The sequence below is a fragment of the Ornithorhynchus anatinus genome, chromosome 4 (genome assembly GCF_004115215.2).
Source record: "Ornithorhynchus anatinus isolate Pmale09 chromosome 4, mOrnAna1.pri.v4, whole genome shotgun sequence".
Taxonomy (NCBI): Eukaryota; Metazoa; Chordata; class Mammalia; order Monotremata; family Ornithorhynchidae; genus Ornithorhynchus; species Ornithorhynchus anatinus.
Window position 1 is genome coordinate 28560173 of NC_041731.1, and position 23095 is coordinate 28583267.

The 23095-nt window shown below is 45.4% G+C and overlaps 1 protein-coding gene and 1 long non-coding RNA gene across 2 annotated transcripts in view; both read right to left on the reverse strand.

Moving 5' to 3' along the window:
• ASTN2 (astrotactin 2) overlaps positions 1-341 on the reverse strand; it is an 869558-nt gene extending 869217 nt beyond the window's left edge. Inside the window, exon 1 of the mRNA XM_029062729.2 lies at positions 277-341. The gene's annotated coding sequence lies outside the window, so the exon portion shown is untranslated. The remainder of the gene's footprint in view (positions 1-276) is intronic.
• A 3551-nt stretch (positions 342-3892) lies between these two features.
• The window catches only part of LOC114811109, a 52412-nt gene continuing 33209 nt past the window's right edge, over positions 3893-23095 (reverse strand). Inside the window, exons 2-3 of the long non-coding RNA XR_003758813.2 lie at positions 4853-4967; positions 3893-4019 (exon numbers count right to left, since the gene is read on the reverse strand). This is a non-coding gene — a long non-coding RNA (uncharacterized LOC114811109). The remainder of the gene's footprint in view (positions 4020-4852; positions 4968-23095) is intronic.

Genomic DNA, 23095 nt, shown 5'->3' on the forward strand with positions numbered 1-23095 from the left:
GACTTGCCCAAGGTCACCCAGCTGGCAAGTGGCGTTGGACCCCCACGACCTCTGACTCCCAAGCCCGGCCTCTTGCCACTAAGCCACGCTGCTTCACGCTGGAGAAGGGTGGCCGGCTGGCTTAAAGGACTCCGGGGTCCTTTGAACCTCCCCAGCCCCCACCCGTCTGCTGGAGGCCACTTGGCCGGCGAAAAGGGAGGCGGAGAAAAGGCTACCCCCAGGGCCCGTCCCACCGGTCCGGTCCGTCCGGTCCCGGGCCCGGGATCCGGCTCTTACCCAGGGTGAAGAACGGGAGCTCCGTGTTGTCTAGATCGTCCTGCACGGCGATGCGCCCGGGCAGCTCGTTGCGCACGAAGAGGAGGAGGCGGGAGTCGCCGGGGCCGGGGGAGCCTGGACCGGGGGAGCCTGGACCGGGGGAGCCTGGACCGGGGGTGCCGGGGGAGTCGGGGGAGCCGGGGGAGCCGGGGGAGCCGGGGCCCGGGGACCCGGCGGCTCCCGCTGCTGCTGCTGCTGCTGCTGCTGCTGCAGCTGCGGCGGCGGCGGCGGCCGAGGAGGAGGACGAGGAGGAGGACGAGGAGGCCCCGGGCCAGCCGATGTCGCTCTCCCGCAGGGCCGGCAGCGTGGACACGGTGACGGTCTTGAGGCGGCAGGGGCTGTCGGGCTGCCGGGAGGCGGAGGAGCCGGGCCCGCTGGCCAGGAGCAGGAGCAGCGGCAGCAGCGGGGCGGGCGCGGGCGGCGGCGCCGGGCGGCAGGACCGGACCCGGACCCGGACCCGCACCCGCACCCGCACCCGGAGCACCGAGCCCGAGCCGGGGCCGGGGCCGGGGCCGGGGCTGCGCGCACGGGAGGCGGCCGGGGCTGCCATGCCGGGCCGGGCCGGGCCGAGCCGGGCCGGGCCGGGCCGGGCCCAGGGAGCTGGAGCTGCAGCCGGGGAGGACGCGCGGAGAGCGGCGCTGGCGCTGGCGTTGGCGGCGGGAGCCGAGGAGCTGGAGGGGAAGGAGCAGAGCGAGAGCCGCTTTCTAGCAGCCCCTACCCCGGGCTCCGCCTCCCGCCGGCCCGGCCCGGCCCCTCCCCCGGCTCCCCTCGGGCCCGCCCCCCTCTCCTCCTGCCGGGACCCCCGGCCGGCCCGGGACCCCCCGCTGCCTGTCCCCCTCGCTGCCCGCTCCCCATCCGGGACCCCCGAGCCCTCTGTCATCATCCCTCGCCCCCTCCCCCAAACGAACAACCAAACCCTAACGCCTTTCGAGGGATGCCCTCCCCTGCACCCTCCTTTCCGAGCGCCCTCCCTGTACCTCCCGTTTCTGACCCTCCTCCCCGCCCCCAGCCACCGCCTCCTCCGTCCCCTTTCTTTCCACGCTTCTTCGCTCCTGACCTCACCCGGACCCGACTCTAACCCTTCCCCGCCCCTGTCCACCCTGGGCCGCGCGCCCCCAGTCCCCTCCCCGACCCCTAGGACCCTCGGCCCTCGTCTCCCCAAACCCCCACTGACCCCCACTGTTTCGGGCTCCTAGGCTGCTCTCAGCTCCTAGTCGTCTCTGTCTAATAATAACAATAATCATAATGCTATCTGTTCAGCGCTTACTACGTGCCAAGCACGATTCTAAGCGCCGGGGTAGAAACAAGGTAATGAGGTTGTCCCATCTGGGGCTCACAGTCATAATCCCCATTTTACAGATGAGGGAACTGAGGGCACAGAGAAGTTAAGTGTCTTGCCCAAGGTCACACGGCGGCAGACAAGTGGCGGGGTCGGGATTAGAACCCACATCCTCTGACTCCCAAACCCCTGCTCTTTCCTCTAAACTACGCTGCTTCTCTTAGGTGGCTTTGTGTTTGTGGGTGGGTGGGTGGGTGGATGAGGGTCTTTTCGGATCGAAATGCCTGGAAAGGATGGGGGGGGGGGGGGCAGGCGTCCGTGGCTGCCGCCGCCCTCTCCCCACACCTAGCCCTTCACCTTCCTCCCCGTACTGGGCGCCTCTCCGGCGTCTCGGCGCCCCCAGCTGCCTCCTGAGCGGTGGGAAGTCGAACTCCATTTCCTTGCCAAGCCACTCTTCCCCTACATCCCCGTCGCGTTCAATCCGCCCTCGAGCCCCTTCCAGCTGCTCCTACCGCCTGCTCTTCCCAAACTTTTGCACCCCCACCGATCCACCCTCTGTCCCCTTTCCCTTCTCGCCCACTTTACCGCTCCCATCTCCCGAGTCACCTTCACCTTTCCCATCAGTCCCCTTCTCCTCCTCCTCCTCCTTGTCCTCCTCTTCCTCTCCTCTTCCTCCTCCACCCCTTCACCCTCAGCTCCGCTGGTCTCCTCGCTCACCTCTCTCCCAAGTGTCTGGCTTAGGCTCTTTTGTGGAACTGGGCCTCAGTGACACCCCAAAACTTGCTGCCCTCCCTCCGGCCCCTGCACGTTCTTTTGGAGCATTTCCCTCTATATCTGGAAACTCCCTCCCGTCCTTGCCCCCGCCTCCCGCCTTCCTTCAAAGAGCCACGTGCCACCCCCTCCTGTCATCCCCACCCTCCCCCCTGCAAATCCTCCTACTCCTCCTCGCAGCTCACTCTAACTTCCTTCCCTTGCTTCCTCAGGAGGGACGTCCCACCTCTGCCCTGCCTCGCTCCAGCTGTCTGTTTTCCATCTTCTTTTCAACTAGCTTCCTCTTCTCTTTCCACTCCAGTAAGTGTCTCCTCCCACATAGTTTCATTCAATCACATTTATTGAGTGCTTACTGTGTGCAGGGCACTGTACTAAGCGCTTGGAAAGTACAATTCGGCAACAAATAGAGACAATCCCTACCCAACAACAGGCTCACAGTCTAGTTTCCCTTCGACTCCTACTGCTCCTCCAGATACCCACTTTATGCATAGGAATATCTTTCCCAGACACCACCCCCACCACCCCCATCCCATCAGAGGCTTCAGACCTGAGTTGGGCAGAAACGAGACACCCTCAACCCGGGAAGGCTATTCCCTTTGGGTCTTGCTTCCCTCCTTAGTCTCGGTTGAGAGTCCTCATTCCCAGATGGTCCAATTCCTTTCCGGCCCTCAGTCCACATCTGTATTGATCCCCTCTGTTCTCTTCTCAAACCCCTTTCATCCCTTCCCTTTCTTCCCTTATCTGAAATTCCTTTTCATTCTTTCTAACCTCCTTCCATCCCTCCAAGCAAATGCTGCTTCTTTGGATTTATCTTTCATATTTGATATTTGCCTTTCATGGTGTTTTACCATCTCTTTTTACCTTATCCGAGTCTTGATTGTCTCAATTCCCTCTATCCATTCTTTCTGTATTGTTCTTTCTAATTCAAGGTCTTCTCTTCAGTCACCCGTCTTCATTCCTCAGAATATCCTCAGTACACATACAACTCCTATTAGAAAACAATGGAGTCCCACCTCTATTCCTTTCATCTCTACTCTATCTAAACTAAATCTTGTCTCAGTCTCCTCTCTTATGCATTGAAATTCTCCATCCCTTCCCCTCTCTCTTCAATTATTTCCTCATCCTTAACTTGGGCAATCCTTCTTTCCATCCTGCGTCTATCCCTCCCACTTCTTAACTTCATTTATCATCCATCGCACTGCATTCCATTGTGAGCAGACACTTTTCTTCTGTTTTTCTTGCACCACTGCCTCTCTCTTGGGGTTCAGCCATCCATCACCAGTGGGTCCTATCCAAGATCTCACCCCCATCTTTCCCTTCTTTAGACTGGTTATGGGTCAACTACAAGGTTAACAGCAATCCTTAAATCCTTTATTATTTATGGATCCACTCTTTCAATCACTTTCCCCTTTCACTTAAACCTTAAACCCCAGCTCCCTTCTCATGTTAATGTTCCCATATCTTCTTTCTCCCTTTGGTTGATCTAACTAATTTGAAATTCTTTTTCTCCTCTACTGCTTACCTCCTATGCAGAATGTTTCTAAAGTCCATCTCTACATTTCCCTCGCTGAAACTGTTCTGCCATTGTCGTTAACTCCTTTCATTTTTAGCCACATTTCCACACATAAATAACATCTGAAGTCAGCAGCATGACCTATAAAGTACAGAGGACAATTATTTTTCCCTTCTCTCTCTTACCTTTCCTCTCTTTTTCCTCTCAATCTCCTCTCCTAATCTCTTGTTCATACCCTCCCTCTTGCTTGGTACTCTCTCTTCCCAATAGCCAATGGAGCCCTCCTACACACAACCCTCTGGCCATCTTCAAAGCTCTACTAAAAGCATATCTCCTCCAGAAAGGAGGAGACTAACTCTCACCTCCTCACCCTATTCTCCCTCCCTTCTGCATCTTAAATCCATACCCTTTAAGCACTTTCATATTCACCCCTCCTGCAAAGCACTATTGCACATACCCTTATACTCGGTGGCGTCCCCTATCTGTGATTGATTTTTAATACCTGTCAGCCCCATTGAATCGTAAGGTCCTTGAAGGCCGGAATCATGTGTACGAGTTCAGTATTGCCCTCTCCCAAGTGCTTAGTACAGTGCTCTGCACTCAGTAAGTGTGCAATAAATGACACTGATGGATTGACTGACTTTTCTTTATTAATTTCCACTTTTTACTGGTTTCGGTTTCAGCCTAATTCTTCACCTTGCTTTTTTTTCCCTTAGAAATCCCTAAATCTATTACCTTTTTCTTCAGCTCATGTTTCTCCTTTTCCAGACCCTTGACATCAATCCTTGCTTTCTCTGTGATTTACTATAGCCATTTCACATTCTTCTTTCTCCAGCCAGTAAAAACTCCTACAATACTTCTTTAAAGACTCTCCCTCTTTCCTCATTCATTTTCACATTTTCTTTTCCAATCGACTCATCTTTAATTCATTCCCATCATTCATTCTCTTTCTTCTAAATCTCTCCACCTTTTACCTGCTTAATCCTTGAACCTATTCTTGTCTCTTTCCTCCTCCATTTTTCCATCCATCCTTCATAATTAACTTTTGTTTATGTGTTGTGTTTCTTCAATCCATCTTATCTTTCAACCCTGAAAATCAAAATTTGGGTTGAGTGTTTGGGTCTGGACAAGGCAAAGTGTATTTCTGGCAAGCATTTCTTTGAAGAAAATTTCCTCTGTAGACCCAAACGTACGTGGGGCAAATCAATCCTTGTCAAGAATTATAGTAGTAGTTATAGTAATCATAGTAGTAGTTGTAGTGATAGTAGTTGTAGTAGTTGTCGTCGTCGTCATAGTAGCATTTATTAAGCAGCCACTTGGTGCAGGGCACTGTACTAGATAGACTCTTGAGAAGTACGTTCCCGAATAACAGAGCAACATGTTCCCTGCCCACAAGGAGGTTACATTCTAACGAACAAATTTTCTGCAGCCAACAATAAAAACTCAAGATCTCCAAACCTTGAAGATCAGATGTCAAGAAATCAATTATTTAATATTCAAGTTGAGTTAGCAGTGTGGACTAATGGAAAGAGCACAGGAGACTTGGAATCAAATTTTGGACCTGCCCCTTGCTTGGTGTGTGACCTTAAGCAAGTCACTTCTCTTTCCTCAGTTTCTTCATCTGTAAAATGGGGATTAAATGTCTGTTCTCCCTCCGCCTTAGACTGTGAACCCCATGTAGGTCAAGGATGGTGTCTAATCTGAGTGTATTTTATCCACTCCAGCACTTAGTACTGTGTTTGTTACATAGTAAGCTCTTAATTATGACAATGATTCATATGATTCTCCAAATCAGCTACCAACTCTTCACCTTAATGCTAAATTTAATCCTACCATTCTTACCCTAACCCTGGCACTAATGAGGTTTTTGAAGATTGAAATTGGCAGCAGGTTGTCTTGCTTTTTGGAATGATCAATATTTGGACTTAGGGTATTTAGCTTTAGCTCTGTTAAATTAATTAATCAATCAATGGCATTAATTGAGAACTTGTTGTGTGCAGAACATTGTACTAACTGCTTGGGAGAATACAATCCAATAGGCATGATCCCTGCCTTCAGAAAGTTTATAATCTAGTAGGGGAGACAGACATTAAAATAAATTTCAGTGAGGGGAAATGATGGATTATAAGGAAATGTAGATAAATGCTACGGGCCTGGAAAGGGGTGAGTTTCAAAGTACTCAAGAGCTACAGACCCAAGTGCCTAGATGATGCAGAACCTATCCCAGATATCTTGAAATCACCATACCCCTGCCTTACTGGCCACTATGACCATGGACAACTGTAAAGTAGTCTCAGGATGCCTGACAGGGCTAGCTGGCCTCCCCCAGGGCCAGCCTACTCAGGTAGGCTCTTGGACCAGTGAGGAGGCATCCTTTTTAAGGCTAGCAAAAATCCCTTCTGGTCTAGGTTTTCAGCCAATCCCCAAATATTTATGGGCAGGAAACATGTCTGCTAATTCTCCTGTATTGTAGTCTCCCAAGCACTTAGTACGGTTCTCCTGTCTTCCAGACTGTAAACCCGGCAGGGCAGGGATCGTCTCTCTTTACTGCTTAATTGTACTTTCCAAGTGCTTAGTACAGTGCTCTGCACACAGTAAGCTCTCAATAAATACGGTGAATGAATGAAGGAAGGAAGGACTGCTCTGCACATAGTAAGCACTTAATCAATACTATTGATTGATTGACTTAACATCACTTCTGGTTTGCCAATCTCTCCTGGATTCAACTAATAATAGGAACATCAACCCACGTGGTCTGCTGTGTGACCTTGGGCAAGTCACTTTACTCCTCTGTGCCTCAGTTCCCTCATCTGTAAAATGGGGATTAAGACTGTGAGCCCCATGTGGGACAATGACTGTGTTCAACCTGATCAGCTTGTATCGATCCCAGTGCTTAGTACACTGCCGGGCACATAATAAGCACTTAACAGATACCGTTAAGATAAAAAAAACCTATGAAAACCCATGAGCAACACCAGTACTAGACTAAATCAATGAGCCATCCAGCCCAGTGGTTGGGCTCTAACAGTAGCCGCAAGGTGCCCTGAGGAGCCCTGAAATGTCTTTCCTCCTTGAGAGTATCTGAAAATGAACTTGAAAATGGTCAGGATATTAAGAAACATATGGTTGTAGGTTTTCCTTTAAAAATAAACTTTGGATTTTGTTCTCTGCTCATTAGACCAGCAATCTATTTTGCCCCTTTACTCCTTCAGACACAGACCCTGGTAGGAGTCAACGTTGGTTTAACAGTTTGTTATCTGACAAAGAATAATTTTCCAGTTGGGCTATTCACCTAGAATACTAGAAAATATATTTCAGGAGGAACAGGTGGGCTTTGAGTACAATTCAACTACATTTTTCCATCTGCAGTCTAACAAATACAGAGAGTTAAGGCTTTTTCCGGACCTCTACGTTTCATCCAGACTCATCTCGTTGTTTGTTCAGGTACCATAATAGTAGTAATGACATTTCTTAAGCACTCACTGTGTGCTTATCACTGGGGTGTAAAAGGAGATAATCAGGTCAAACACAGTCCATGTAGGAGGGCGGATAGGAATCAAATCTCCATTTTACACATAAGGAAACTGAGGGCCAGAGAAGTTAAGTGCCTTGACCGAGGTCACCCATCAAGGAAGAGGCAGATCAGAGATAAGAACCCAGGTCCTCAGATTCCCAGGCCTGTGCACTTCCCACTATGCCATGCTTCTATCCCTAGGCTTACCCTTCTGGGGGGTTAGGATGCCCACTCTCCTGCCCATCTTGAGACTGGAATCAGACCCCATCTTATATTATTCTTTGAGCCTAAATGTAAGATAAAAGTCCTTTCTATGAGGTTCCACATCACTATGTCTGCTCCTGACAAAACCCAACTCCTAAGCTGCTGGCAGGTGGCAAGATATTTTTAGCCTTGGGGGACTTGGAACTGAAGAAAAGCCAGAGCCAGGGTGGTAAATTGATCATATCTCTTCCAGTCTGTTGAAGGGCCCTCCCTTGCCCCTGTTTATAAATAGCTTGGCCTCTGCTTCATCAACAGTCTCAGGTGCTCAAGGAAGGGGCACTTAGTGTTCTCCCTCCTTGGACTATGAACCCCATGTGGGTCAGTGACTGTGTTAGACCAAATCAATCAATCAGCATTTATTGAGAGTTTACTATGTGCAGAGCACTGTGCTAAGTGCTTGAGCGAGTACAATACAACAGGATTAACTGACTTAATTGACATGCACCTACCCCAGCGCTTAGAACAGTGCTTGACAGAAAGTAAGTGCTTCATATATATATAACAATAATAAAATAATAGTAATAATAACAATGATCTCAGTTTTAGTGAGGGGAAAGGACAAGAGAGATTCCTTGCAGAGAGGTCCCAGAAATGAAGTGGTGCCCAGACCAGAGGATAGATGATGAAACATGTAGACGGATGAGAGGAGATTGGTAAATTGTATTGGGTATTAGCTCTTACATTCATTATAAATTGATGCCCAGAGACCAATTGAGAAATGAATACTTTAAAAAAAATCAGAATTCTAGTATTTCCTTTGCCAACTAACAGTCCTTGACATCTGTGAAGATTTTCAGGAACTGATCTAACAGTCTAACACTCTACCTCTCCAACACACTTGTGCAGTTTTTGAAGAAGCTTTCTATTTAATTCATATCTCAAAAACTATTTTAAATTCATGATTGTTGATGTGCATTTGACCTTCTACTTCTAAGCTACATACCATGATTTTCAACTTGCCTCTCATTCACTGAAATCAGCAAAGCCATCAAGTTAGCCTGAGAGTTAGGTCAATTCCAGGATTTTTAGAAATCTGAATTGCTAAGGATTTGTTGGACAAGCAGGAGATGGTGAGTCTTTGAATACACACAGAATTTGAACTATGCTTTAACTTTTTCCTAGGCTACTGCTGGGACAATGGGATAATTAGAAGACTAGTAATGGAATATGGGAAAAAATGCAACAAAAAAACCTTCCATTTGTCTGTCATTACAAATCTGATTCAGAGTGAAAGGTGGAATTCAAGCCAGGATGTTGAAATCAGGAGGTGGAATCTTTTTTTGCCTGAATTAAATTATTCAGCTCATTGCCACAGCTTTCTCCTTTACTCTAAATGAGGTATCTCAGCAGAGAGCTGACACTGAAAGACTGATCCTATCACAAGATGTGGGGGACAGGAGAAGGACTGAGTGGAAAGAGTACTGAACGTCTCTACCAACCTCTCTGGGCATGTCACCCCTCCTCCTCAAAATTCTCCAGTGGTTGCCTATCAACTTCTGTATCAAGCAAAAACTGCTCACTGTTGGCTTCAAAGCCACCCATTACCTTGCCCCCTCTTACCTCACCTCCCTTTTTGCTTTCTACAGCCCAGCCTGCACACTCTGTTCCTCTGGTGCTAACCTTCTCACTGTGCCTCAATCTTGCCTGTCCCGTCATCGTCCCCTGGCCCACGTCCTATCTCTGGCCTGGAATGTCCTCCCTCCTCACATCTGCCAAACTAGCACATGTCCCCCCTTTCAAAGCCCTAATGAAAGCTCACCTCTTTCAGGAGGCCTTCCCAGACTAAGCCCCCCTTTTCCTCTGCTCCTCCTCCCCTCTGCATCGCCCCAACTTGCTCCCTCTGCTCTACCCCCCCCCCGCCCCAGATAATTTGTGTATGTACATATTTACATAGTATGTACATATGTATTCTATTTATTCCTATTTATGCTATTGATGCCTGTTTTCTTGTTTTGATGTCTTTCTCATCCTTTCTAGACTGTGAGCCCATTGTTGGGCAGAGATTGTCTCTATTTGTTGCTGAATTGTACTTTTCAAGCACTTAGTACAGTGCTCTGCACACAGTAAGCACTCAATTAATATGATTGAATGAATGAATGAATAAATGAATTCTGTTGTATGGTAGTCTCTGAAGTGCTTAGTACAGTGCTCTGCACACAGCAAGCACTCAATACATATTGAATGATTGATTGATTGAATAGCTGAAACTGTGATTCTCCAGCTACAAAGGGGCAATCCTTAGGAACAATCCTATTCTAATAGTTTTCAGTCCATGGCCATTCCCTGCCAGGACCTGCACTGAAAGGATTCCCAGTAGACACTGTTTTGGAGAGTTTTCTTCTGACTTGTTACTCAAGCAATACTATCAGACTTAAATACGTGGGTGGCATTATTTATTTTAAGGAGCAATTTGTTCAAGCATCCCTGGGTAGTGGCTACTATTACTGAACTCCTTGAGAAGCTGAGATAAAGGATAAGAAGGCTCAAATCAGTTTCCTAGCTCCTGTACTACACACAGAGTAATAGTAGTAGTAGTAGTAGTAGTAGTAATTAAGGTACATATCAAGAGCTTACTGTGTACCCAGCACTGTTCTAAGTGCTGGAGTAGTTACAAATTAATCAGGTTGGTCACAGTCCTTGTCCAAAATAGGGCTTGCACTCTTAATTCCCACTCTACAGATGAGGTAAATGTGGCACAGAGAAGTGAAAATACTTGCCCAAGGTCACACAACAGACATGGGATTAGAACCCATGTCCTTCTGACTCCCAGGCCGATGGTCTAACCACTAATCCACATAGCAGTAATAGTAGTAGCAATAGGAATAATAGTAGTAATAGTAATAATCATGGTATTTTTTAACTGCTTACTATGTACCAAGCACTGGGTTAAGCCTGGGATAGATACAAGATAACCACATTGGGCATGGTCCCTGCCCCACATGGGGCTCACAGTCTGAGAGGGAGAGAGAACATTATCTCCATTTAACAGATAAAGAAACTGTGGCAAAGAAAATTAAAATGACTTGCTCAAAGTTATGCAGAAGGCAAGTGGCAAAACCAGGATGAGGTTAGTTGGTTATGGTTCTCCGAAAAGGTTTTGTAGCTTTGATTTATACCACATAAACCAGTCAGGATCAGGATTACAATCCAGGTCTTCTGCTTTGGATCAGGATTACAAACTAGGATTTCTGCTTCCTGGCACTTGGCTCTAGTTCAACACAGAAGTACCTCACTAGATTGGTTAAGATTAGACCCCTGGAGGGAACATGAGGTCATTAGCTTCCAAAGAGATAGATTTAAATAAGGCCAAGATAAGATTAATCAATAATATTTACTGAGCATATACTGTGTGCAGAGCACTGTACTAAGCACATGGGAAAGTACAATACAGCAATAAAGAGAGATAATCCCTGCCCACAGTGAGCTCACATTCTAGAGAGGATCACAATTCACCATCATTCTGATGACTCTCTTTCTTTCTGTGTACACTACCATGTCTTTACCCAGGTCAGTGCCCTGCCCCTGCTCCAGACATGCCAAAAAGGGAAACAGCAGGAGTACTGTTGCTAATTCATTTATATTCATTCATTCATTCATTCATTCTTCAATTCCAAGTCTCTCTTGGACCCCCACTCCACCGAAAGTGCCCTCTCAAAGGTCACCAGTGACCTCCTTCTTGTCAAATCCAATGGCTCCTACTCTATCCTAATCCTCCTCGACCTCTCAGCTGCCTTTGACACTGTCGACCATTTCCTTCTCCTCAACGCATTAGCCAACCTGGGCTTCACGGACTCCATCCTCTCCTGGTTCTCCTCTTATCTCTCTGGCTGTTCATTCTTGGCCTCCTTCATGGGCTCCTCCTACCCCTCCCATCTCCTAACTGTAGGGGTTCCTTAAGGGTCAGTTCTTAGTCCCTTCTGTTCTCCATCTACATTCACTCCCTTGGTGAACTCATTCGCTCCCACTGCTTCAACTATCATCTCTATGCAGACACCGAAGCAGCGTGGCTCAGTGGAAAGAGCACGGGCTTTGGAGTCAGGGCTCATGAGTTCGAATCCCAGCTCTGCCACTTGTCAGCTGTGTGACTGTGGGCAAGTCACTTAACTTCTCTGTGCCTCAGTTCCCTCATCTGTAAAATGGGGATTAAGACTGTGAGCCCCACGTGAGACAACCTGACTCCCCTGTGTCCACCCCAGTGCTTAGAACAGTGCCTGCACATAGTAAGCGCTTAACAAACACCAACATTATTATTATTATTATATCTCCTCCCCTATTCTCTGTCCCTCCCTCCAGGCATGTATATCCTTCTGCCTTCAAGATATCTCCACCTGGATGCCCGCCCACCACCTAAAACTCAACATGTCCAAGACTCAGCTTCCCTCCCAAACCATGTCCTCTCCCTGACTTTCCCATCCCTGTGGATGGCACTACCATGCTTCCTGTCTCACAAGCCTGCAAACTTGGTGTCATCCTTGACTCTGCTCTCTCATTCACCCCACATATCCAATCCCTCACCAAAACCTGCTGGTCTCACCTTCACAACATCACCAAGATCCGCACTTTCCTCTTCATACAAACTGCTACCTTGCTGGTACAAACTCTCATAATATCCCAACTGGATTATTGCATCAGCCTCCTCTCTGATCTCTCATCCTCCTGTCGCTCCCCACTTCAGTCTATACTTCACTCCGCTGCCCAGATTATCATTCTACAGAAACATACAGGGCACGTCACTCCCCTCCTCAAAAACCTCCAGTGGCTGCCTATCAACCTTCGCATGAAGCAAAAACCCCTTACTCTTGGCTTCAAAGCTCTCCATCACCTTGCCCCCTCCTACCTCACCTCCCTCTCTCCTTCTACAGCCCAGCCCGCAAACTCCACTCCTCTGCCACTCACCTCCTCCCGGTGCCTCGTTCTCACCTGTCCCGCCGTCAAGCCCTGGCCCACATACTACCACTGACCTGGAATTCCCTCCTTCCTCACATCCGCCAAACTAACTCTCTTCCCAGACTGAACCCTTCCTTTCCTTCTGCTCCTCCTCCCTTCCTAATTGCCCTTACTCCCCCCTTTGCTCTACTCCCTTCCCCTCCCCACAGTATTTGTGTATATTTGTATATATTACCCTATTTTATTAATGATGTGTATATATCTATGATTCTATTTATCTATTTTGATGGTATTGATGCCATTCTGCTTGTTTTGTTTTGTAAGCCCATTGTTGGGCAGGAATTGTCTCTGTTACCAAATTGTACATTCCAAGCACTTAGTACAGTGCTCTGCACATAGTAAACACTCAATAAATACGATTGAATGAATAAATGAATTCATTGAATCGTATTTACTGAGAGCCTATTATGTGCAAAGCACTGTACTAAGCACTTGGGAGAGTACAATCTAAGCAAAAGCATATTTCCTGCCCACATCAAGCTCACAGTCTAGAGCACTGGGGCTGATCTGATTTGATCAGTAGCTCAAATGTCAAGCCTTATTGGTTCCAATATATATACCTGCAATTTGTATATTTATATTAATGTCTGTCTCCCCCACTAAGCTGTGAGCTCATTTTGGGCAGGAATGTGTCTGTTTCTTATTATATAGTATTCTCCCAAGCACTTAGTACAGTGCTTTTCACACAAGGACTGCTTAATAAATAAGATTGAATGAATGAATAAGTGAATTCCAGTGAACATTTATCGATTAAACTATTTGAAGAAGTCTTCATAATGCCAGGGTATTGACTTCCACTGTGTCTGGGTGCTGGGGCAGGATCAGGAGGAAGAGAATGTCAGAAAACCCCATTTCAGAACCTTCTGGCTCCAGCAGTTTCCAAATCTTTGGGGTCTATAGAAATGGTCAAACAGTAATGCAGTCAAGGTTCTTGGAGCAAATATTTTCCTTCCAGATGATGTTAGGGTCATCTTTCTGGGCTTGATTTTCCCCATCTGCAGTAATACTTCCCTGCATACCAAGGAGGTAGAGAGGAAAAGTTGGCATGATCGTTGGGGCAAATGGGAAGTGATAAAGGTGTGCCCAATACCAACTATGCAAAGACCAATGTCAACCCTTCGCCCTCTTCACTTGATCTCCAAGGAATAAAAACTAAGCTGAATTTGAATTTTAAAATCTCCGGCTCTGTTTTTATTCAGACAGAGGTAGATCTCTGTTTGATTTCTTTAGTATTAGAATATTCTGTGTGCGACTCTTCTAGACTGTGATTTGTGCCTCTCCGGGTGTCCATGAGCAGGTGTCTTAACTGGAAAAGCTTAAAATGTCAATAAAACATAAGTTAAAAAGGAGCAAGAAAACCCTCCCAGCATCTTCTAAGTGGTCACAGGTGGAAGATCGCTTTGACTTACAGCAGTGTGAGTGAGGGTTCTTGACAGGCAGGCACTAATGCATCTTTTATGCACCAGCATAGAAGATTAGGGGGTTATTGCAAAGATATCAATAAAGGTTAGCAATTTGCTTTCTGAAGTTGTCTTCAGTTGGCTATCATGTCCATAGATACTTATATGCAAGAGGAACATTAAAAAGCATTCCATATAAATACATATGTATATATATATATGCACATATATTTATATTTACAGTATGCGGAACTATTTATACTCCATAATGGAGATGGCACAGATCCCACTGTCAACTAGGGAAAAAATAGCTCATAACATACAGCTATGATGTAATCAGTGGCCTATATTTCACAGCTGGGAGGCCTTCTGTCAGCATCAATAACACTACTGAGAAGAGAAGCAGCAGGAGTCATACTCTACAGGAAATACCACCCAATTAACTGGGCAGAGGGATTGTGCGCTATCATCCTCCCATCTCAAATGGCAACCTCGACAGATTTCTTAAATGAAGTAGAGCTCCATGTCAGTGATCGGATAGAGATCTCCCTGGGGGCCACCAAAGAATTTATGAAAAGTTGTATGGGGATTAAATGGGTAGGGTCTTTTGTCAGAGGCTCCAGAGGGAAGCAAGACTCTTATAAAATGAGGGGGTGGAGTGATGTGATGTTTTAACCGCATGATCATCAGTCGTTGCTGAGCACATGTTGTGTCTCGTAAAAAGAGAATTACTAGCATGAATTAGGTGTAGACAAATTCAGGGGGGTGCAGTGTTCTTCATATTCTCCCTGCAGTTTCAAATGGTTCTTCACTTGTGTGATTCTTTATATGTGGTTGTGTTTTATCCCAGGGTGGTTCTGTTTGAGCACCAGGGAGAAGGACATTAGGAATTCTTTCTGCACAATCAGTGAACCCAGAATTTGGAAGCTGAATGGGTCTTGGCTCAGGTAAGAATGTGATATTAAGATCCCCATCTCCAAACTGCTCGTCCTCAAAGAGCTATACTTAAGGCTAAGGATAAACACTAGAATGTTGACATCATGCTTGCCTTGTTCTAATGAGAGAAATAAGACATTCAAGTCTATTGGGAATGCAACTTGGTACTCTTAAATTCAATGATTACAAAGATGATTGGAAGGGAATGAGAAGGTAATAATGATAATAATAATAATATAATGTTATTAGATTGTAAGCTCGTAGTGAGTAAGGAACGTGTCTGTTAATACAGTGCTGTGCACACAGTAAGCACTCAAATACGACGGATCGACTTACTGACTTGATACGCACTTACTGTTTGTCATGTACTGAACTAAGCACTGGAGTAGGTACAAGGTAAGAAGCAGCGTGGCTTAGTGGAAAGAACCGGGGCTTGGGAGTCAGAGGTTGTGGGTTCTAATCCAGGTCTGGCACTTATCAGCTATGTGACTTTGGGCAAGTCACTTAATTTTCTGTGCCTCACTTACCTCATCTGCAAAATGGGGATGAAAACTGTGATTCCCCACGTGGGACAACCTGATTACCTGGTATCTACCCCAGTGCTTAGAACAGTGTTTGGCACATAGTAAGTGCTTAACAAATACCATCATCATCATTATTACAAGATAATCAGATTCAGTCTCTGTCCTACATTGTGATCAAAGTCTAAAAGGGAGGGAGAATAGGTACTGAATCCTCATTTTACAGATGAGGAAATTGAGGCACAGAGAAGATAAGTGTCTTGTTCAAGGTCCTGCAGCAGTCAAGTGGTAGAGTCAGGATTAAAACTCAGGTCCCATGAATCCCCAACCTGGTCCATGAAGGGGATACGATTTGCATGAAAAACAGTTGGTTGGATTACAAATTTGGCTGAGTGTCCTATCATATATACCAATCCTTAGTAGAAGGGGTTCAACTACTATCCAACATGATGCCACCTCTCCCTGCCAGTTATAGGATGTAATCTGATGCCAGCCTAGTGCCTGCCCATCTTGCGCATTCATACAGCTGTGATGGAGGCTTGAACATGGTTGCTTTGGGCCCCGCAATGGCAGCAGCCCTCCCTGGTCCGGGTTGCTGGCCCCGGGGGTTCTATTTTTTATTTTTTTTTTAAAAATTAAAAGAGAACAAACACAAGCTTCTGGATTTTTCTCCTCCGTCCTCCCTAACATTGATGTTTCCTGATCTGGGGGTCACCCCTGCCTGAGAGTCCTGCTTGCCCCAGGGGATTTATTATTTAATAAAAAGAAAACAACATGAGTCTTTTCATTTTGTCTCCCCTCCCTGGGGCTGGGGCCAGAGGATCTGGGTCTGGTGAGAAGGCTGGAGGAGCAGAAGCCTGGAGGTCTGGGAGATATGGAGGGAAAGTTGGGACAGAGTTGCTTCAATTTCAAAGGAAACTGTATGCACATGTGACCTCCTGTTGACAATCTGTTCCCCGCACAACTGCCTACCTGAAGTTAACCTGAGTGCCTTCATCCTTCAGAACTTCACAGAAAGTCCATACTCTTCTTCCAGACTGTGAGAAGCAGTATGGCTCAGTGAGAAGCAGCATGGCCTATTGCAGAAAGCAATAGGACCTGAGTTCTACTCCCAGCTCTGCTGCTTGTCTGCTGTGTGACCTTGGTCAAGTCACTTAACTTCTCTGTGCCTCAGTTAATTCATCTGTAAAATGAGGATTAAAACTGTGAGCTCCATGTGGTACAGGGACTGAGTATCTACCCCAGTGGGGTCTGACACATAGTAAGCACTTTACAAAAACCAAAAAAAGTCCACCTCCCACTTCCTCAGAGCCCTGCTCTGGTTGGAAGATAAAATGATTTAGTAATGTAAACTATGAAGACAGTTGATAAAATGCTCTTTTATTGGATCATCTTGAAGGACTTTGCCTGATTAATAAGTAGTAACAGTGCTCCAACCCTCTATGGAACCCCAGTGCTGTGTTTCTTCTATTAAGCCTTGCTGCTTCTCTCAGGCCCTGCTGCTTCTTACTGTAGACTTACTAGGTTGCTTTGTATTATGTGCTAAGCACTCTAGTAAGCACTGAGATCTATAAAAGAAAATTAGGCGTTGTCCCAATCCAATATAAGAAGCAGCATGGCCCGTGCAAACAGCATGGGCCTGGAAGTCAGAGGTCCTAGATTCTAATCCTGGCTCTTCCACTTGTCAACTTTGTGACCTTGAGCAAGTCATTTAAATTATCTTTGCCTCAGTTACTTTACCTGTAAAATGTGGATTAAATCTTCCTCCAATTTAGGCGGTAAACACCATGTGGTTCAAGGACTGTGTCTGTTGTGATAAACTTGTGTCTACCCCAGTGCCTAGACCAGTTCTTGACACATAGTAAGCACTTAATTAATATGATGATAGCAATAATGATAATAATAACACAAGGCAATCAGGCCAGATACAGTCCCTGTCCCATTTAGGACTCCCACTCTAAGTAGGACTTAATCCCCGTTTTACAGATGAGGGAGTCAAGGACCTGGGTTCTAATCCCAGCTCTGAACACTTGCCTGTTGTGTGAACTCATTTTCTCTTTTCCCACACCCTTTTGCATCACCCAGTTTGTTCCCTTCATCCAACACTCCATCAGCCGCACAGCACTTATGTATATATCCTTAGTTTATTTATTTATATTAATGCTTCTCTCCTCATCTAGACTGTGAGTTCATTGCTGGCAGGGAATGTGTTTACCAACTGTGTTGTAGTGTACTCTCCCAAGCTCTTAGTACACTGCTCTGCACACAGTGCTCAATAAATATGATTGATTGATTGACTTGGTCAAGCCACTTAACTTCTCTAAGCTTCAGTTTCCTTATCTGTAAAATGGGGATTCAATACCTGTTCTCCCACCTACTTAGACTGTGAGTCCCATGTGAGACAGATGCTGCGTCCAACCTGATAAACTTGTATCTATCCCAGAGCTTAGAACAGTTCTTGACACACAGTAAGGGCTAAATAAATATGATGATGATGATGATGATGATGATAATACAAGATAATCAGGCCAGAGACAGTCCCTGTCTCATTTAGGGCTCCCAGTCTAAGTAGGATTCAATCCCCTTTGTACAGATGAGGAAATTGAGACACAGAAAAGTTAAGTGACTTACCTGAAGTCACTCAAAAGTCAAGCAGCAGATATGGGATTTAAATTCAGGTCCATGATTTTTCCAGTAGGCCTCATTGTTTCTCTAGGTCATAGAATGTACAGACAGATAGGAAAATGAATGGACTAATCAGGGAATGCTACCAGGAAGAGAATAATAATAATAATGATGATGGTATTTGTTAAGCACTTACTATGTGCCAAGCACTGTTCTAAGAGCTGGAGTAGATACAAGATTATCAGGTTGTCCCACGTGGGGCTCACAGTCTTCATCCCTATTTTACAGATGAGGGAACTGAGGCACAGAGAAGAGAAGTGACTTACCCCAAGTCATACAGCTGAAAAGTGGTAGAGTCGGGATTAGAACCCACAACCTCTGAATCCCAAGCCCGGGCTCTTTCCACTAAGCCATGCTGCTTCTCCAACTGACTTTGGATTTTGGAGACTTTGGATGACTTTGGAGTCTCTAATGGATTGATGTGAATTAGAGAGCCTATCAGCTTGTCAGTGGGAAATGGCCTCTCCAACCAGCTCTGTTTTCAGGAAGAAAGTTGCTTTATGAGTTAATTCATCCATGGACTTCTGGCCTCCAGTTTATGGACAAATCAACTGGGGAGAGGGGGGAGTTGAAATGATACTAATTTGTTTTTCATCTTCAAGAGCTGAGTTCCTTAATCACTCTTCACTGTTGTTCATCCAAAAAATTGCATCCACTCAGCCCATCAAAGCTGGTTCTTAAAAAAACTTAACTAGTACCTAACAAGAACTACCTGCCAAAAGATTCTTTTCTTCTGAGATAAAAGAAATGGGAACTACATGTAAGTTTCACCCCCTGGTTAATTAATCAGGATTCATATTAAAAGCTTAAACTTCTCTGATGCATGAACTATTAAGGCTTAAGGAAAATCACCTTACTCACCACCCGACATCAGAGATGGATGGACAGGGCACTTGCCAGGGTGATCGTCAGAAAGTCCTGTTTATAATTCAATCATATTTACTGAGCGCTTACTGTGTGCAGAACACTATACTAAACGCTTGGAATGTACAGTTCGGCAACAGAAAGAGACAATCCCTGCCCCAACAACAGGCTCACAGTCTAAAAGGAGGAGACAGACAACAGAATAAAACAAGTAGTCAGGCATCAATATCATCAAGATTCAAGGTTCCAAGTCAGAAAAGACAACCATATGTGACTTTCACAACAAAGAGGCATGAATCTGAGCCACTGTGATAGCCCAACAGTGTGAGTCTTGGCTTCACAAGTCTTTTGTCCTAGTCACTGGAACACCTCCTTCATACACCCAAATAAGTAACTATCCCCGCCCCCCATCTCTCCCCAACACACACATACTGTGCTATATTGTAAACTCTTTGAGAATAGGGATCATGTTTACTTATTTTATTGTTCTCTTTCAAGGACTTAGTACAGGGCAATGCACAAGAGTAAACAGTGAGACTATTGTGTATTTGGTATGCTATTATTATCTTTTAATACTTATATATTGTTCATTGAGGGTTAGCTGTTAGAAATGTTTTCATCTATGTTGCACAATCCCTGCATTCCAGGAATATGTGTTCTAAGGCAGCATGCACACATCACAGTAATCCTCTCCATGTTATGTATCATAAGTACCACATGCCTTTAGGGAAGTATATTCACAAGTATATGCACCTCCCAATGTATGTATGCTTTTTGGCAAAATCAACAAGATTCTTTTACCCCAAACCTGCACCTGATGCCAACATGCATGTATGAGTGCATGCTCATGCACATGTGCGCGCGCGCACACACACACACACATTTGCCAGAGGCAGAGTTTGCCTGCTCAAAGTTTTCTGAAACATTATTCTTGGAGGGATAAATCATATCTTTCTGAGGCAGTGCCAAGAAGAGGCAAGGGCTTTTGGCACAGAAAAATTTCCCCATCCTGAAACTGTCATACAGACTGTCAATCAGATAAGCCTATTGCAGTGCTGGCAAATTTCAAGCAATAGTGTTCATGGAGAACCAGTGTGACAGCAGCCGGCTTTTTCTGCAAGGGCAACCTTTTAAAACCAGGGGATGGAGTAAAAGAGGGGATCAAGATTATGAACAATTTAGATCTGATTACCAAGGAGTGGCCACTCAAGGTCACTTCCATAATCCATCTGCTCCACCCAGAAAACCTGTGGACCTTCAGAATAAGTAGAATGACCTAATTGATAAAACTTGGGCCTCGGAATCAGAAGGACCTGGGTTCTAATTCTGATTTGGTCACATTGCTGTGTGACCTTGAGCAAGTCTTTTAACTTCTCTGTACCTCAATTACCTCATCTGTAAAATGGGGATTAGGATTCTGAACCTTATGTGGGATGGTGACTGTGCCCAATTAGATTAGCTTGTATCTACCCCAGCCCTTCGAAGAGTGCTTGACACATAGTAAGGCCTTAATAAATGCCTTTTTTTTTAGCTAAGGCCTGGGAATAGAAACCTAGTGATCCACTGCTCAGTTTTGGAACATTCTTGAGATCCCATCACATCCAACCAGGTCCTCCCAAATTAAGGCTAAGTGATAGATTGTAAAGATCTGAAAGCCAATTATGTGATCCTGCTACACAAAGGAAGAAACACACAAATGGGTTAATTAGCTCATAAGCAGAATTTAATTAGAGTATCTCTGTGTATTCTGCTTCATCCAGAATCCAAATGAAAAATATGTGTTCTCAGCATTTGCAGTGTGGACCTTAAAATGAGCTCAGGGCTCAACTCTAATGCTCAGATTCTTAGCTGGAGCTCCCTTGTTTAGTTCCCGGTTTAAACATGGAATTTGGTAGGTTGCAACATTAGTCTAGGATCTAGCTTCTGAATCACATCACTTCATAACTTTACAATTTTTCTCTGCTCCTCAAAATAGGCTTCTAGAAGCCAGCATTAGAAGTTTTGGAGATCTGAAAGAACTTTTCCCAGTGATTGTCTGGAGATTGCAGTCACCAAACCCATTAATCAATATTTCTTGAAGATCAATTCACTGTGCGACCCTGGGCTAATTTCAGCATCTCTTGGAATCCCTGAAATAGTTGACCCGTGGTGTCTTAACCTGGGGGATCAGGAGATCTAGGACAAGTGGTCTACAGTTCCTGTCCACATTTCATTGCTGAGGGGAAAGTGCTCTTCCCACCAACTGATGAGAGTAAAAGAAGAGTCCTGATTTGGGCAATGTTTATAGGCAGGATGCCCAAGTTTACATTTTTATATGATTTCCTACTGGTTTACATCCTGCTGTCCTTTAAACAATCAATCAAAGTCAATCAGTGGTATTTAACAAGTGCTTATTGTATGTAGAGCACTATATTAAGCACTTGGGAAAGTATACTTAAACAACTGGTAGACATGTTCTACCTGTATTAATTTATTTCAGGCTCAGGTACAGTGAATCTATGCTAATTTGTTCAGCTGAATTAGTGCCTGATGTGGTAAGTAGTGTCTTCCCATTGGACTCAGATGTTGTACAAATGTCTCACATCACCCTGTGGAGAGCAGTGCTGTGTGGCGTTGAGAAGCTGGAGAGGCTGTCTGATGGAGTGGGTAGGGGGATGAGTTGGATGAGAAACTGTGTCCTGGAAATGTGAACCTCATCCCTGAGCAATCGACCTTCTGCTTTGTGTGCTTGCTAGTTTGCTCGATTGTTCTTTTTTTAGCTTTGCTTTTTTTTTTCATCGAACTAACACAGCATTCCGAAAATGTTCCTGAAAGAGGAGAGAGGACGGACCTTCGCCCATTTTAGATATCAGCCAGAAGCCGCAGACTTCCCCTAACCTCTAGAGAGTATTTTATTACAAAATATTCAGAGATAGACTGTGTGTGGTCTAGTGGAAATAGTGTGGGACTGGGAGTCAGGAAATCCACATTTCAGTCCCAGTTCTGCCGTGCGACCTTGGGTAAGTCATATAACCTCTCTGGGCCTTGGCTTCCTCATCTGTAAAATAACTGCTGCTCCCTACCTCATGGGTATGCTGTGAGGATAAAAATGAAATGCTTGATGCTCTTCAGAAAAGTGAAAGTACTCTACCAAAAAGAAAGTATTACAACAAGAAGAAAGTAAAGGGAATATGTACATGAGTTAGTGCTTAAGGAATAGGGTATGTATGTTTGGTGCATAGGTAGTATGGGAGATTTGTACAGAAGTGTTGAAGTGGCATTCAGGAGGCTATGCCCTGGGGAAATAAATTAATTAGGGAAAGCCTCCTGGAAAAGTTGTGATTTCACCAGGGCTTTGGAAAAGGGAATGGTGTGGGTGGTCTGTTAGATTTGAAGGAGGAGGGAATATCAGGAGGTGGGAGGGTGTAAGCAGGAGATTTGCATTGGGAGAGATGAAAAGGAGGCACAGTGAGTAGATTAGACAGAAGCAGAGAGTGAGCTGAGGTGTAGTGGGGAAAGAGTGGATAAGTACTTCTTGCACTTCAATCTTACCTATGGCACTGATGACCCCTTGCTCATGTCCTTCCTTTGCCCTGAAACTCCCTCCCCCTTCATTTGACAGACCACCACTCTCCCCATATTTGAAGCCCTACTAAAATCACAATTCCTGCAAGAGGCCTTCCCTGAATAATCCCTCATATCCTTACTTATTTGTTCTCCTTTCTGCATTGTCTGTGCACTTGAGTCTTAATTTTTCCCACCTAATATCACCCTTAAGCACTTTGATACTCACTGTACCCCAATCCCACAGCACTTATGTATATATCCTTATACTCTGCCTCTTCCCCTATCTATAATTCATTTTATTGTCTGCTTCCCCCACTAAATTGTATGCTCCTTGAGGGCAGTAACCATGTTTACCAACTCTGTTGTACTCTCCTAAGCATTTAGTACAGTGTTCTGCATACATTAAGCACTCAGTAAATACCACTGATTAACTGATTGATTGGAGGGAGAGGACCATTGAGTACCTTAAAGCACCAGGGCCCTCAAATCAGCATCCCCGTGACCCCCTTAGGGTCTTGATTGGAATTAGATGCCTTTGCT